The sequence below is a fragment of the Erythrolamprus reginae genome, chromosome 3 (genome assembly GCF_031021105.1).
Source record: "Erythrolamprus reginae isolate rEryReg1 chromosome 3, rEryReg1.hap1, whole genome shotgun sequence".
Lineage (NCBI taxonomy): Eukaryota > Metazoa > Chordata > Lepidosauria > Squamata > Dipsadidae > Erythrolamprus > Erythrolamprus reginae.
The window spans coordinates 144144498-144158433 of record NC_091952.1 but is presented as its reverse complement, the minus strand read 5'-3'; positions in this window follow the sequence as shown (position 1 = coordinate 144158433).

The window sequence follows — 13936 nt, the reverse complement described above, 5'->3', positions numbered from 1 at the left end:
GGAAGAGAGAGAAAGAGGGAGGGAGAAATAGAGTGAAATGGAGGAAGAGATATTATTTTTGTCCAAACTTTTCTTTAGCCCCCCCGCCCCCCCTTCAATGTTCCCCAGAATTTTGAAAACATGAATAATGTGCCACGGCTCAAAAAAGGTTGGGAAACACTGCTTTAGAGAATAGTTTCACTTCCTCTTCTTTGTGGCAACTCCTGAGATATAGGAACACTGCTATCATGTCTCCCCTGGTCCTTCTTTTCATTAAACTAGCCATGCCCAGTTCTTGCAACCGTTCTTCATATGTTTTAGCCTCTGGTCCCCTAATCATTTTTGTCGCTCTTCTCTGCACTTTTTCTAGAGTCTCAACATCCTTTTTGCATCATGATGACCAAAACTGAATGCAGTATTCCTAGTGTGGTTATAAAGTGGTATTAACGCTTCACGTGATCTTAATTCTATCCCTCTGTTAATGCAGCCTAGAACCGTGTTGGCTTTTTTGGCACCTGCTGCACGCTGCTGGCTCATATTTAAATGGTTGTCCACTAGGACTCCAAGATCCCTCTCACAGTTAGTACTGTTCAGCAATGTTCCACATATACTGTCCCTGTGCATTTTGTTTTTCTTGCCTAAATGTAGAACCTTACTTTTTCACAATTTTTTCACCTAGAAGGAGAGAAGAGGTGGATGTCTATCCAAGGAAGAACATGTCCCTCCAGTGCATGTAGCTTCCCTACTGCCTCACTGGTAAGAATGCAGATTACAATTGGTTTACCGGATATGTTTTATGAAAGCAATCCCTTCCTTTTACCTCAGATGCCATCAAAATGCAGGAGGATGAGGGAGGAGCAAGGAGGAAGAGAATTAGAAGAAGTTCCCTTCTCTCAATTGGATACCATTATCATCTTCCTGTGACACTTTTGTACATGTGCAGTAGTGTGCTAAAAGCTGCTTGCATTAATGCCCCATCAAAGAAGCAATGGAAAAAGGCCCCGCCCCACCAGTTCCCTCAGCTCATGACAAGATTTCCTATTGGGTGTTGCAATTATTGTGTTCCCGGTGAGGAGCTGAAGCGATGGGGGAGGAGTGGATGGAGAACCTTTAAAGGAAACAATTTGGAAGGTCAATTAAAATACTAGTGGCACCAGTAAAAAGGCACACAGAATGATCATTTGAATCACAAAATTTGTCATAAGTTTATTTATTAGTGTCATGCTGGAAGAAAAATCAGATCTGGCTCCAAGCTGGAAATAAAATGGAGGCTGGCTGCAAGAAGCAATCTCTCTTTATTTGGATGCCAGAAACTTTAGTAACAGCAGCATGTTTCTGGAGTGGCTGAAAAAATAGGATTGGAATAGGTGGGCTTTTATACATTCTTTGGGGCTTTTGAGATGCCTGTTCCTATTTAAGAATATCCTTTAATATTTTAATGGCTGTTGCCATATTCTTATGTGGTTATGCAGGGGTCATGGTTGGCTCCTCAGGCAAAAGGGGAAATGCAAATCCTGGGTGTTTGTCTGAACCAATCTTGTCAGTTTGCCTAATTGAGTTACTTATTTGGAGTCTCTTTGCCTGTGAATAGATTGACCCAGTCTTTCTGAATGGATAAAAAAATCTCCATTCCAAAAGACCAGCCTCTTCAAGCTTCTGCTTGAAGCTGTTTTCCTATGGAACTGCTTTTTGCTTTCAAGGACATGTTTCTCAATTTCTCCTTTGGGGAAATGTAACATTCTGCCTCTCTTAATATCCCCCCAAACATTTCTTTCAAGGGGAAGGGGAGGCTTCCCGCAGTTAGATGCATCATAATTAAAATACGGTTAGGGATATTACATGACGTAAAATGTAAAATTTAAAATACAATGAACACAAAATTAGTGAACACAATCCATTCCGGAAAGCTGGTTTCAATCCAAAATGTTCACTATCCAAAATAATTTTCCCCATAAGAAATAAAGGAAATAGAAATAATTGGTTCTCAGCCCTTGTTAACTGACTAATAATGTTACAAGTTATATAGGTATGTTTTTTAATGAGAAGAGTTATAATACAGTACACAAAGAATTAAATAAACATAAAAACATTAAAGAAAGCATTTAAACCTAAGAAAACATTTAACTAAACATAAGAAAACTTACCTTTTTGATTGCAATGTGATGGCATGAGTGGATGGAGGGATAGGGTGGAAGGGGTGGAATTACTGCTTGGAAGGGGAATCGACACTGTGGATGCCTGTTCTTTGCTTAAATTTCTCAAGCCAGCCTTGACTGGCTTTGAAAACAAAATCACTTGCAGCACTTGTCCCTGGGGTTTTCTTTTGCAAATCATTGTAGATTTGCAGCGCCTTCTCACAAATTAACGCCTCACTGATGCTATCACTTTCTAACTGTTTCTCATTTATATACACAAGCAACAACTTTTCTACTTCTTTTATTATTTGAGGCCTTTGCTTGGTTAAAGTACTCACTCCTTTCAACACATTAGCTTCCTTAAGCTGCTGCATTTTAAAAAAATATTCGAGATTGTCAACTTCGCCATGCCGTATTTGGCAGCGAGATCCGATACATGCATGCCTCGTTCAAACTTGGAAATAATTTTCACTACAGGTACACTGCTACTATCGCTCTTAATCTTCTTTGGAGCCATGATTGAGAGCTTTATAATGAAAATAAAGCACTAAAATCACTAAAAAAGAAGGAAGCAGCACAGTAAAAATAATGACCAACCGAACGAATGTAACTGTGCAGGGATGCATGGGGGTGACGTCAGCTGTTCACAATCCGAAATTTTGTTCACTAATTGACACAATTTTTTAGCAAAATTTTGGTCACTAAATGAATTGTTGACTAACTCAGGTGTTCACTAACCGAGGTGCCACTGTACATGCTTTTATGTACAAATTAGATAGATATTGCCCAGAAACTAGCAACATAACATGTCGTACTGCCATGAGGTCTTCAAGTGTTCACTGAATGGAGCATAAATCATATATGCTGTTGTCTACATAAAAAAAATAATTGTGTATACCCCCTGAAGCCACCAGGAGGCCATACTGAAGGTCCACCCCACCCAAATCCAACACCAGGCATGTAAAAATGAATGATATATGAGCTGCATGTGCCATGCACACAAACTGCAATCAACTACATTGTTTATGAGAGTTTTCCCACTATTGGAAGAACTTCTGTGGATGACCTTGCCCCTCCCCAATAGTAGGATTAGTGCCAGTCCCAATTTGTAAGATTTATAGCCACCCTCCCTTAAACAAAAGCTGCTAAAGTACTCCTATATTCAATTCACTGGAAGTGCAAAGGTAGGCAGAATTTGAGCAGAATTCCTGTTTATAACAATTCTGAAACAGCAGCATTTACTCTGGTTCCTTTAGCACAGGGTTATCAAACTCAAGGCCTGCGGGCAGGATCTGGCCCACAGAGTACTTAGATCTGGCCCACGGGGCCAGTCTGGAAATAGCAAAGGACCAGCCTGTGGTGCCTCTGCTACAGGGGTGGCATTCACTTACTTTCCCTACCAGTTCACAAATGTGAGTGCGCATGTGCCTAGTCCACACATGCACAAAGCCTTCTGTGCATGCAGATAGCATCAAAATCATGACATGCTTATATCTGGGTTAGTGGGCGGGGCCACCTGCAGTCACTGGTACCAGTTCGCCTGATCTGGATAGAACTGGCTGAATACCACCACTGCTCTTCTAGCAAAAATGGAGTGTGCAAGGGGCGTGCCTTCCACAACAGCTTTTGGCCTCCGGAGTGGTTAAGGAGGCCTTCCAGGCCCAAAATGGGGCCTCTGGAGTATTACAGGAGATGGCCCTTGACTCAGAAGGTTATAAAAGGGAGAGAAAGTAAAATATTTTATCTTTCAGGCTTGCAGGATTCTGCTACTATGTCAATTAATTTATAATTCTAATCTTCCTATGTAGTCAATTTCTTGATCTGGTCTCTTTCTCGTAAGCTGATCAAGTAGATCAAGTAAGAATTAAAAAACCAAAATCATAGAAATGTATGCCTCCCTATTTTTTATAAGTTTATAAACCCATGTCTGCAGAAGAGTGGTTCCATGTCATGCTTACCATGGCCACTCCCACCATGATCATGCCCACCCCCAGCGCTCTGAGGTCAAACCCCATCCTGATGTGGCCCTCAATGAAATTAAGTTTGACACCTCTGCTTTAGCAGTAGAGCAGCATGATACCCTGTCCCCCATTCTCAAGTCTCAAGAAGTGGAATTTATTGCAGGTTTTAACAGCGAGACCCTGGGAAGAGCTGGGACATTTGTTACCAGTGAGAGAAACATCCCAATTCCACCTCAGCTGTAGAAGAGGGCGACTTCTCTTGCTTCACTAGCAGAAATTAAAGGGCAGGACATGCACATTGCATCAGGCTGCAAAACTCCAAATGGCCGTGAAATGCCAATTAAGAGTTCAATAGTCCATGTTTCTTTCTGCCACCTATTTATCAGCCAGGTTTTTCCAGGAAAGGTATGACATGTTTAATTCTCTCTTAATTCAGATGCTTCACATCCAGGCCTGTGTATGAGTCTTTTCTGCATGTCCTTTTGTTTCTGATCATACAACATAGCCCTATGCAAACTTTCCTCTGAAACTTATCCCAAACAGTTTGCCTCGGATCCCATTAGTGAGATTCACTTTCAATTTTACCTCAAATTGAGTGTAGCACTTGCCTTGTTTTCTCATTCAAAACTCTAGGAATAATAAAGCATGTTTCTTTTTCTTTATAGGAAACAAAATATATTTGATTTGACTTTACTTGTCTCTTGTAGGCAAATTTAAATTATGTGTTAGAGATTTAATTATTCAGGTCTAATCATTATTTTCCTCCTGAGCAAAATGGTAAAATTTGGGCTAGATCAGGATTTCACATTTACCCAAGAAAAACCAAAGGTACAAATACACATTAGGTAAAACCTGGCTCAAAAGGTTTGATTTGGGACAGAGTAAGGATATGATGAAGCCCACTGCAACTACATAGCCAAGAAGGCTTCAAGAGTTGTAAACCTAACCCTGCGTAGCTTCTGCTCTGGCAATCTCACACTACTTACCAGAGCTTACAAAACGTTTGCCAGATCCATCCTCGAATACAGCTCATCCATTTGGAACCCATATCGCATCTCAGACATCAACACCCTTGAAAATGTCCAAAAATACTTCATCAGAAGAGCCCTTCACTCCTCCAATTGAAACAGAATACCCTACGAGACTACACTTTCAATCATGGGCCTAGAAAGCCTAGAACTAAGACGCCTTAAACAAGATCTAAGTATTGCCCACAAGATCATATGCTGCAACGTCCTGCCTGTCGGCGACTACTTCAGCTTCAACCACAACAACACAAGAGCACACAACAGATATAAACTTAATATTAACCGCTCCAAACTTCACTGTATAAATTTTTGACTTCAGTAACCGAGTAATCGAAGTGTGGAACTCATTACCGGACTCCGTAGTGTCATCGCCAAACCCCCAACATTTTACCCTTAGATTATCCACGGTTGACCTATCCAGATTCCTAAGAGGTCAGTAAGGGGCAAGTACAAGTGCACTAGAGTGTCTTCCGTCCCCTGTCCTATTGCTCTCCTATATCTCCTATACCTTTCTTCTATTCCTATATCTCTTCTTCTATTCTTTCATTGATATATTTTACTATGAGTATCTCCTCTATAACCTTCATCATGTATTTTACTATGTGTGTATATATATATATACTGTATATACCCACTAAAACCCTCATTGTGTATTGGACTAACTAACTAACTAACTAACTAACTAACTAACTAACTAACTAAATAAATAAATAAATAAATAAATAAAATAAAAAAAGTTGATGAGGTGTCTCCCAGGGACCACTGCCAGCAGGGACAGGAGGCGGATTGCAAATATTGTCAAAGCTGTGAGTAAAGTTAATAACGTTGATGTGGTGGTGCATCTTGGCACAAATGATTTGTCCCAGAAAAATGTTAATCTAATAAAAAGAGATTTCCAATGTCTTAGCTTCGAGCTGGGCAGAATAATTGATTCAGTGACTTTCTTAGAGGTGTTACTGGTTTGTGGTCAGGAGGATAAAACAACTTGTATCGCAGAGTTTAAGACAGTGCCTGGGATAAACATATATTCATCCTAAGATAAAACAGCAGAAAAAGACCTCATGGTCCATCTAGTCTGCCCTTATACTATTTTTTGTATTTTATCTTAGGATGGATATATGTTTATCCCAGGCATGTTTAAATTCAGTTACTGTGGATTTATCTACCATTTCTGCTGGAAGTTTGTTCCAAAGATCTACTACTCTTTCAGTAAAATAATATTTTCTCATGTTGCTTTTGATCTTTCCCCCAACTAACTTCAGATTGTGTCCCCTTGTTCTTGTGTTCACTTTCCTATTAAAAACACTTCCCTCCTGGACCTTATTTAACCCTTTAACATATTTAAATGTTTCGATCATGTACCCCCTTTTCCTTCTGTCCTCTACACTGTACAGATTGAGTTCATTAAGTCTTTCCTGATACGTTTTATGCTTAAGACCTTCCACCATTCTTGTACCCCGTCTTTGGACCCACTCAATTTTGTCAATATCTTTTTGTAGGTGAGGTCTCCAGAACTGAACACAGTATTCCAAATGTAGTCTCACCACCACTCTATATAGCGGGATCATAATCTCCCTCTTCCTGCTTGTTATACCTCTAGCTATGCAGCCAAGCATCCTACTTGTTTTCCCTACCGCCTGACTGCACTGTTCACCCATTTTGAGACTGTCAGAAATCACTACCCCTAAATCCTTCTCTTCTGAAGTTTTTGCTAACACAGAACTGCCAATCCAATACTCAGATTGAGGATTCCTTTTCCCCAAGTGCATTATTTTACATTTGGAAACATTAAACTGTAGTTTCCATTGCTTTGACCATTTATCTAGTAAAGCTAATCTATTACTTTCAGAAGGCACTTGGGGTTATTCCAGATGCACTCATCCACAGTTCGGTGGAGTCTCTTGCTAAGGCCTGGAACAAGGCTGCAGCAGAGGCTCTTGACCGTATTGCGCCGCTGCGAACTCTCCGCGGCACTAGACCCAGTAGAGCTCCATGGTTCAACGAGAAGCTCCGGGAGTTGAAACGCCAGAAGAGACGTCTAGAGAAGCGATGGAGGAAGAGTAAGTCTGAATCCGAATGAACACTTGTAAGAGCTTTTATTAAGACTTACAAAGTGGCGCTCAAAGCAGCAAGATGCGCGTATCATGCCGCCTTGATTGCATCAACGGAATCCCGCCCAGCTGCTCTGTTTAGGGTGACCCGCTCCCTTCTCAACCAGGGGGGAGTTGGGGAGCCCTTACAGAGTAGTGCCGAGGATTTTAATACGTTTTTTGCTGATAAAATCGCTCGGATCCGGGCGGACCTCAACTCCAATTGGATAACAGAGTCGACTGACAATGAGTCAGTCAAGGTGACTGGGGCCCGTACTTGTCCAGCTGTCTGGGAAGAGTTTGATCTGGTGACACCTGATGAAGTGGACAAGGCCATTGGAGCTGTGAGTTCCGCCACCTGCCTACTAGATCCGTGTCCCTCCTGGCTGGTCTCCACCAGCAGGGAGGTGACATGGAGCTGGGTCCAGGAGATTGTCAACGCCTCTTTGGGGAGGGGGTCCTTTCCGGATCCCTATAAGGAGGCACTTGTGCGCCCCCTCCTCAAGAAGCCTTTCCTGGACCCAGCCATTCTTAACAACTACCGGCCAATCTCTAACCTTCCCTTTATGGGGAAGGTTGTTGAGAAGGTGGTGGCGCTCCAACTCCAGCGGTCCTTGGAAGAAGCCAATTATCTAGGCCCTCAACAGTCAGGATTCAGGCCTGGCTACAGCATGGAAACTGCTTTGGTCGCGTTGATGGATGATCTCTGGCGGGCCCGGGACAGGGGTTTATCCTCTGTCCTGCTGCTTCCTGACCTCTCAGCGGCTTTCGATACCATCGACCATGGTATCCTTCTGCGCCAACTGGAGGGGTTGGGAGTGGGAGGCACTGTTCTTCAGTGGTTCTCCTCCTACCTCTCCGGTCGGTCGCAGTCGATGTTAGTGGGGGGTCAGAGGTCGACCTCAAGGTTACTCCCTTGTGGGGTGCCTCAGGGGTTGGTCCTCTCCCCCCTGCTATTCAATATCTACATGAAACCGCTTGGTGAGATCATCCAGAGGCATGGGGTGAGGTATCATCAGTACGCGGATGATACCCAGTTGTACATCTCCACCCCATGTCCAGTCAGCGAAGCAGGGGAAGTGATGTGCTGGTGCCTGGAGGCTGTTGGGGTCTGGATGGGTGTCAACAGACTCAAACTCAACCTGGATAAGACGGAGTGGCTGTGGGTTCTGCCTCCCAAGGACAACTCCATTTGTCCATCCATAACTCTAGGGGGGGGATTATTGACTCCCTCAGAGAGGGTACGCAACTTGGGCATCCTCCTTGATCCACAGCTCACATTAGAGAACTATCTTTCAGCTGTGGCGAGGGGGGCGTTTGCCCAGGTTCGCTTGGTGAACCCGTTGCGGCCCTATCTGGATCGGGAGTCACTGCTCACAGTCACTCATGCCCTCATCACCTCGAGGCTCGACTACTGTAATGCTCTCTACATGGGGCTACCTTTGAAAAGTGTTCAGAAACTTCAGGCCGTGCAGAATGCAGCTGCGAGAGCAATCATGGGCTTTCCCAAATATGCCCATGTTACACCAACACTCCGCAGTCTGCACTGGTTGCCGATCAATTTCCGGTCACAATTCAAAGTGTTGGTTTTGACCTATAAAACCCTTCATGGCATCGGACCAGAATATCTCCAGGACCGCCTTCTGCCGCACGAATCCCAGCGACCGATTAGGTCCCACAGAGTTGGCCTTCTCCGGGTCCCGTCGACTAAACAATGACGTCTGGTGGGTCCCAGGGGAAGAGCCTTCTCTGTGGTGGCCCCGAACCTCTGGAACCAGCTCCCCCCTGAGATTAGAATTGCCCCCACCCACCTTGCCTTTTGTAAACTCCTTAAAACCCACCTCTGCCGTCAAGCATGGGGAAACTGAAATAACTTCCCCAGGCCTATATTGTTTATGTATGTTATGTCTGTATGTATGTTTGGTTTTATAATAAGGGTTTTAACTGTTTTAATATTGGATTGTTATATACTGTTTTTATTGCTGTTGTTAGCTGCCCCGAGTCTGCAGAGAGGGGCGGCATACAAATCCAATAAATAAATAAATAAATATTACGTGGTCTTGTGTTGTTGTTGTTAAAGGTGAAGTAGTCACTGACAGGGAGTACATTATGATGTGATTTTATGAACAACAGTTAAATCAGTTCAGAGATGATGTAGTTGTAAATTTTCTAGATTTAGTATTTGAAGTCTGGAGGAGTAAGGTAATTTGTTACGTGAGGAGGAGTGAAGGACTCTTCTTGTGAAGTATTTCTGGACTCCTTCGATTGTATTAATATCTGATATGCAGTGTGGATTCCACACAGGTGAGCTATATTCTAGAATAGGTCTGACAAATGTTTTGTATGCTCTGGTTAATAAATCAGTGTTTCCAGAGAAGAAGCTACATAAGATTAGGTTTACAATTCTTAATACTTTTTTGGCAATGCTGTTACAGTGGGCTCTAGCACTTAGGTAATTGGAAATGAGTACTCCAAGGTCTTTGACTGAGTGAGGGTCCTCTGTTAGTTTTACCAAGTATGTATTTAGTATTCGGATTCTTTTTACCAATGTGTAGGATGGAGCATTTGTTGGTAGAGATTTGAAGTTGCCAGTTGTTAGACCATTCAGCTACATGGTCAAGGTCCTTTTGAAGGGTAATGGGGAAAAGGAATGCCTGATCGCTCTTTTTTTTTCTTAAGGAAATGGGATTGAAAACTCATGGATCAGAGAAAGTTGAAGCAGGAAGGAGAAGGGAAAGTAAGGACGAAGGAAGGTAATCTAATAGATAAATTAGTGAAGATTGGACTTAATCCCTGGATAGTTCAATGGATTTGCAGCTGGCTGAAGCATAGACATCAGAGAGTTATTTTTAATGGCGAGTATTCTGAGCAGAGACAGGTTACAAGCGGTGTGCCACAAGGGTCTGTTTTGGGTCCTATTCTTTTTAATATGTTTGTGAGTGACATAGGGGAAGGTTTGGTAGGGAAGGTTTGCCTATTTGCCGATGACTCTAAAGTATGCAATAGGGTTGATATTCCTGGAGGCGTCTGTAATATGGTAAATGATTTAGCTTTACTAGATAAATGGTCAAAGCAATGGAAACTGCAGTTTAATGTTTCCAAATGTAAAATAATGCACTTGGGGAAAAGGAATCCTCAATGTGAGTATTGTATTGGCAGTTCTGTGTTAGCAAAAACCTCAGAAGAAAAGGATTTAGGGGTACTGATTTCTGACAGTCTCAAAATGGGTGACCAGTGCAGTCAGGCGGTAGGGAAAGCAAATAGGATGCTTGGCTGCATAGCTAGCGGTATAACAAGCAGGAAGAGGGAGATTATGATCCCGCTATATAGAGTGCTGGTGAGACCACATTTGGAATACTGTGTTCATTTCTGAAGACCTCACTTACAAAAAGATATTGACAAAATTGAACGGGTCCAAAGACGGGCTACAAGAATGGTGGAAGGTCTTAAGCATAAAACATATCAGGAAAGACTTAATGAACTCAATCTGTATAGTCTGGAGGACAGAAGGAAAAGGGGGGACATGATCGAAACATTTAAATATGTTACAGGGTTAAATAAGGTCCAGGAGGGAAGTGTTTTTAATGGGAAAGTGAACACAAGAACAAGGGGACACAATCTGAAGTTAGTTGGGGGAAAGATCAAAAGCAACATGAGAAAATATTATTTTACTGAAAGAGTAGTAGATCCTTGGAACAAACTTCCAGCAGACGTTGTAGATAAATCCACAGTAACTGAATTTAAACATGCCTGGGATAAACATATATCCATCCTAAGATAAAATAAAGAAAATAATATAAGGGCAGACTAGATGGACCATGAGGTCTTTTTCTGTCATCAGACTTCTATGTTTCTATCTACCAGGAGAGTTTGAGCACATTTTATCTCTAGCCAGGGCTGAGCCAAAAGGGGGGCTTAGTGACAAAGAAGAAATAGTTACTAAAACAGCCTCAGTCCTCATTCGCTGACGGACAAGGTCAACCCACGCTGGCTGCTGCCTCCACCCACAATGGACAATATTCTATTAAATCTTTTTTTTTCTGACTGGCAATCTGGCAACTAAATTATTTTTAGACACTAGAAATTATCTTATTGTTTTACTTTTCCCTGAGAACTATCAGAAAGCATAGCTTAAAATCTTGACCGATGAAGAGGGTAGGGAATTAAATACATGGGGAAATGTAACAAAGAGGTTATCAGACAAATCCCACCCCCCCCCCTACTCCAAATCACTAAATGATACGAATAGTGTTTCTCAACCTTGGCCGCAGGAAGATGTGTGGACTTCAACTCCAGAATTCCCCAGCCAGCACACTGTACTAATATTCAGTATTTAGAAGATTAACTCCAGGGAGCAGAAGTTACCCTGCAGACTGATGATAAAGCTTTTGTGCAACCAATCTGCTTGAATCTGATTGTCATCTTATTGTGGGAAATCCAGAGCATGATACCAGAGTCTTTTGACACTGAAGGATGCCAATGCAATTGTGGGTGAAAGGCCCTTGCTATACCAACTCAGGGTGAAATCCCATGACCAAATGCTTGCATTTCAGTGTGCGGATTGGGAGTGGAGAGCTGTTTTTCTAACACGATTTATTTACTGATTGATTGATTTTGTCCATTGCACAATGAGAGTTATATTGGGTATACAGTGATCCCCCGGTTATTGCGTTCCCGACCATTGCGAACAGGCTAATTTGCGATTTTTCAACCCGGAAGTCAAAACACCATCTGCGCATGCGTGCCCTTTTTTCTATGGGCACGCATGCGTAGATGGTGCCGGGCAGATCAGCTGCTGGGCGGCTTCCCTGGGTCTTCCCCCTCTTGCTGGCGGGAGGGCGAAGCCCCCCCAGCACCCGCTCGCCCGCCGTTCGCCCGGCCACCCGCCGCTCGCCCGCCCTTCGCCCGGCCACCCGCCGTTCGCCCGCCGTTCGCCGCTCGCCCGCCCTTCGCCCTTCGCCCGGGAAGTTCGCCAGGAGTCAGCGGAGAAGCCGCGCGCCTGTTTTAAAACGATCGGAGCCGGCCTGGGGGGGCTTTCCAGCAACCCCCGAGCCCCCAACCCGGGCTCGGGGGTTGCTGGAAAGCCCCCCCAGGCCGGCTGCGACGTTTTAAAACACGCGCGCGGCTTCCCCGCTGACTCCTGGCGAACTTCCCCGCTTTAGGAGTCAGCGGAGAAGCGGCGCACCTGTTTTAAAACGATCGGAGCCAGCCTGGGGGGGCTTTCCAGCAACCCCCGAGCCCCCATCCCGGGCTCGGGGGTTGCTGGAAAGCCCCCCCAGGCCGGCTCCGATCGTTTTAAAACAGGTGCGACGCTTCTCCGCTGACTCCTAAAGCGGGGAAGTTCGCCAGGAGTCAGCGGAGAAGCCTCGCTGCTGCGGCGGAAGTAAAAACACCATCTGCACATGCGCAGATGGTGTTTTTACTTCCGCAGCGCTACTTCGCGAAAACCTGCTCATTGCGGGGGGTCCTGGAACGGAACCCTCGCAATGATCGGGGGATCACTGTACATATAGTAAATATATAATGAAGGTTATAGAGGATATACTCATAGTAAAATATATCTAAGAAAGCATAGAAGAAATAGGAATAAAATATATCTGTGAAAGAATAGAATAAATATAGGAAAGAAGAATGGTATAGGAGATATAGGAGAGGAATAGGACAGGGGACAGAAGGCACTCTAGTGCACTTATTCACACCCCTTACTGACCTCTTAGGAATCTGGAGTGGTCAACCCTGGATAGTCTAAGGGTAAAGTGTTGGGGGTTTGGGGATGACACTACAGAGTCCGGCAATGAGTTCCACGCTTCGACAACTTGGTTACTGAAGTTGTATTTTTTACAGTCAAGTTTGGAGCGGTTAATATTAAGTTTAAATCTGTTGTGAGCTCTTGTGTTGTTGTGGTTGAAGCTGAAGTTGTCGCGGACAGACAGGATGTTGCAGCATATAATTTTGTGGGCAATACTTAGATCATGTATAAGGCGTCTTAGTTCTAAGCTTTCTAGACCCAGGGTTGAAAGTCTAGTCTACAAACTTCTGAAATAAGAAAATGAATTCTTAGGCCAGAAAAATAAGGTTATATGTAGAAAAATCAGACTTGCCCCAAATGCGATAAAACGTTTATGTCTAGGTCATGAAGGAATTTTGATTGCCCAAAATGTGATCCCCAATACTACAAAGCATTTTCTTCCACAGAAGTGAATGTATCCTTCTATTCTTCAAGACGACAATGAAACACACTATGTTAAGCCATCTTTTTGGATTCCCAGCCAACTGTGACTTCAAAATCAGAAACATCTCTAGAAATGTATCTTCTGCAGGAGGCTGCATATTTTTCTATCAGTGGCATACAGAAGCATGCACCCTGCAAACCTCGGTACTGGAAGAGATAAGGTTTTTGTCTCACAATAGTTATGGAAACTTAAGGATGTATAATATGCAATCCCTGATCAAACAAAGCAGTTAAGTATCCCAAGCTACAGTCACCTATTGTTTTATAAGAATAAATTTAGACATTCAATTATTTGGGAGGAAACGAAGACTACACAAAGCAGGATAAAAGTTAACAGCTGCTTACTTTCAATCCATGATGTTTTTAGAGATAGAAAGTGGGATTTCTTGGTTTAGAGAATAATTCTTCACAAATTCTAATTTTATCCAAAAGATATATTTGTTGTAATAGTAATAGAAAACACAATTCTTAAATTCTGTGCAGAATTTAAGGTTTGATTTTAAAAGAAATG